The sequence below is a fragment of the Phocoena sinus genome, chromosome 3 (assembly GCF_008692025.1).
Source record: "Phocoena sinus isolate mPhoSin1 chromosome 3, mPhoSin1.pri, whole genome shotgun sequence".
Classification (NCBI taxonomy): domain Eukaryota; kingdom Metazoa; phylum Chordata; class Mammalia; order Artiodactyla; family Phocoenidae; genus Phocoena; species Phocoena sinus.
Genome location: NC_045765.1, coordinates 143602307 through 143606015, shown reverse-complemented (window position 1 = coordinate 143606015; position 3709 = coordinate 143602307). Strand labels below are relative to the sequence as shown.

At 45.3% G+C, this 3709-nt stretch overlaps 1 pseudogene; it reads left to right on the top strand.

Moving 5' to 3' along the window:
* The first annotated feature begins 1483 nt into the window (after window positions 1–1483).
* On the top strand, window positions 1484–3189 carry LOC116752017 (annotated as a pseudogene).
* Window positions 3190–3709: the final 520 nt, after the last annotated feature.

Sequence of the window (3709 nt, the reverse complement as noted above, 5' to 3'; positions counted from 1 at the left end):
TGTGGGATCTTCCTGGACCGGGGCATGAACCCGTGTGCCCTGCATCGGCAGGCAGACTCTCAACCACTGTGCCACCAGGGAAGCCCTCTAATGAAATTTAAAAGCTTTTGCACAGCAAAGTAAACTGTAAGCAAGACGAAAAGATAACCCTCAGAATGGGAGAAAATATTTGTAAACGAAGCAACTGACAAAGGATTAATCTCCAAAATTTACAAGCAACTCATGTAGCTCAACCAAAAAATCAAACAACCCAATCCAAAAATGGGCAGAAGACCTAAATAGACATTTCTCCAAAGAAGATATACAGACTGCCAACAAACACATGAAAGAATGCTCAACAACACTAATCATTAGAGAAATGCATGTCAAAACTACAATGAGGTATCACCTCACACTGGTCAGAATGGCCATCATCAAAAAATTTATAAACAATAAATGCTGGAGAGGGTTTGGAGAAAAGGGAACCCTCTTGCACTGTTGGTGGGAATGTAAATTGATACAGCCACTATGGAGAACTGTATGGAGGTTCCTTAAAAAACTAAAAATAGAACTACTATATGACCCAGCAATCCCACTATTGGGCATATACCCTGAGACAACCATAATTCAAAAAGAGTCATGTACCACAATATTCATTGCATCACTATTTACAGTAGCCAGGACATGGAAGCAACCTAAGTGTCCATTGACAGATGAATGGATAAAGAAGATGTGGCACATATATACAATGGAATATTACTCAGCCTTAAAAAGAAACGAAATTGAGTTATTTGTAGTGAGGTGGATGGACCTAGAGTCTGTCATACAAAGTGAAGTAAGTTAGAAAGCGAAAAATAAATAACGTATGCTAAGACATATATATGGAATCTAAAAAAAAGGTTCTGATGAACCTAGGGACAGGACAGGAATAAAGACGCAGCCATAGAGAATGGACTTGAGGAGACATGGAGGGGGAGGGGTTAGCTGGGACGAAGTGGGAGAGTGGCATGGACATATATACACTACCAAATGTAAAATAGATAGCTATTGGGAAGCAGCTCCGTAGCACAGGGAGATCAGCTCGGCGCTTTGTGACCACTTAGAGGGGTGGGATAGGGAGGGTGGGAGGGAGACGCAAGAGGGAGGGGATTGGAGATACACGTGTACATATAGCTGATTCACTTTGTTATACAGCAGAAACTAACACAACAATATAAAGCAATTATACTCCAATAAAGATGTTAAAAAAAAACCAAAAAGATAGTGCAGGGCTCCCTAAGACTAAGAATTGGCAAACTAGGCTGGTAGGCCCCTTGCCTGATTTTATAAATAAAATTTTATTGGAACCATGTTTTAAAAAAAGCAATAGACCGACTGATGGACGGACGGCTGCCCGGGACAGAAAGGCTAAATTGATTACCCACCCAGCACAGCATCTTACAGGAAAAGCATAGCACTTCCTAGAGGAATACGAGCATAACAGGAAGGTTTCATTGACTCTGAATTAACATTTTAACCTGTCCCCTGAACAGCTACAGGATTTGGAAGCTGAATCAATGTTATCAGATGAGTTAGAATTCAAACCAGAGCTCCTGGTACAGTTTGTTCAGAATACGTCCAGCCCACTGGGACAGGGACCAGTAGAATCAGAAGCTAAAGACATTACTTGCTTGTCCCTCCTTCCAGTGACTGAGGCCTCAGAATGAAGTCGGCTAATGTTTCCAGATAATACGCTAAATATACTAACTCCTCCAAGGAGGTTCCTTCCTGAGCTGTGTTGAGAAGCCTTCAGGTGAATGTGGGTCCAGACAGAGAAGAGACGAGGGCTCAGATTGTATGTACAGAAGCCTCTGGAGTCTTTGTCCACTCCAGAGCTTGTTGCAAGATCTACAGCCAAGTGATAGCACTTCTTTTATTCTTCTTAACCTAACAAGAGTCTGGGCTCTTCAGCTGAACACTTAGTGTTTGTACAAGGTGAGGCAAAGGATTCAGGGAATGATTTCTTCTCCAGTGAGAGCACAGACAGTAGCATTCCATGGATCCTCCGGGTTCAGGAGTTGGCCCATGACAGTTTGATTGCTGCTACTCGTGCACGACTGGCAAAGAATGTGCAAACCAGCAGCAATGGAGAAATGTCCTCCTTGCTTCTGATGATGGGCAACCCGAAGATTCTGGGCCCCTTCCTCAAATGGAGAAGAAGCTAAGTGTACAGTTGAAGGCTGTGACCAGACATCTGTGTGGCCAGCTCACTTTAAGTACCACCTCAAAACTGATTGGGGGCTTCCCTGGTGGCGCAGTGGTTGAGAGTCCGCCTGCCGATGCAGAGGACACGGGTTCGTGCCCCGGTCCGGGAAGATCCCACATGCCGCGGAGCGGCTGGGCCCATGAGCCATGGCCGCTGAGCCTGCGCGTCTGGAGCCTGTGCTCCGCGACGGGAGAGGCCACAACAGTGAGAGGCCCGCGTACCGCAAAAAAAAAAAAAAACCAAAAAAAAAAAAATTATCGAAATGACGCTCCTTTATCTGCCCTGCAGCAGGTTGTGGGAAAAGCTTCTATGTACTGCAGAGGCTGAAGGTGCACATGAGGACCCACAATGGGGAGAAGCCCTTTATGTGTCCTGAGTCTAACTGTGGTAAGCAGTTCACTACAGCTGGAAACCTGAAGAACCACCTGCGCGTCCACACAGGAGAGAAACCTTTCCTTTGTGAAGCCGAAGGATGCGGCAGTTCCTTTGGTGAGTATTCTAGTCTTCCAAAACATTTGGTGTTTCAGTCAGGAGAGAAGCCACATCAGTGTCAAGTCCGTGGGAAGACCTTCTCTCAGAGTGCAAGCAGGAATATGCATGTGAGAAAGCATCACTTGCAGATGGGAGCAGCTGGGAGTCAAGAGCAGGAACAAACTGATAAGCCACTAATGGGCAGCAGTTTGCTTGAAGAGCCTTCAGTAACCAGTAAAAACCTGGTGTCTATGAATTCTCAGCCCAGCCTTGGTGGAGAGTCCTTGAAACTACCAAATGCTGATTCTATCCTAGGAGTTGATGATGAGGTGCTCACTGAAGGATCCCCATGTCCTCTGTCTTCAGTGCCTGATGTGACACATCATTTGGTGACCATGCCGTCATGGAGGCACCCATGTGAGGTTTCTGTCTCAACTGCCATAGATCCACAGGAGTCACTAAACCAAGGAGATCTAACTGACAGACAGACATGAGCATGGGCGCTAATTTCTCTGATCCCAGAGTGCATGTAGTGGGAACAGGACGCTTATGGCTCACAGTCTGCCAGAACCAAAATTAATCTGTGAAGGACAAGACCCCACTTTTGCCTCTGTTCATCTTTCCTGGTCTAGAAGATGAATGTAGGAGAGCTTCTCTTCGACTACCATCTAATTCAGTCAAGGAAGAAGCAGTGAATGTGGGCTGGGTAACTGTACCTACCTCTCTTCCCACTGCAAAATTTTGGGATAGACTTATCCCAAAAGTGAATTTGATTATGTGTTGGCTAAAGTTTCTCAGTAAGACTGTTGAGGGGAGGTTTTCCTTTGAAGAGTTTTCATCGCAGACTGAGCTGTCTTTTCACATGCGTGAACTAAATCCTGCCACCAACCATAAAACTTCACCAAGAAGTTGAGCTTTCAAGATGCCTTGTTGCTTTGTAGAAAGGAGTGATGTCAGTTCTGTTGTGACATTCTCCCTTTAGCAACCTGAGTAAGAGACTGTCTGTCACTGGTC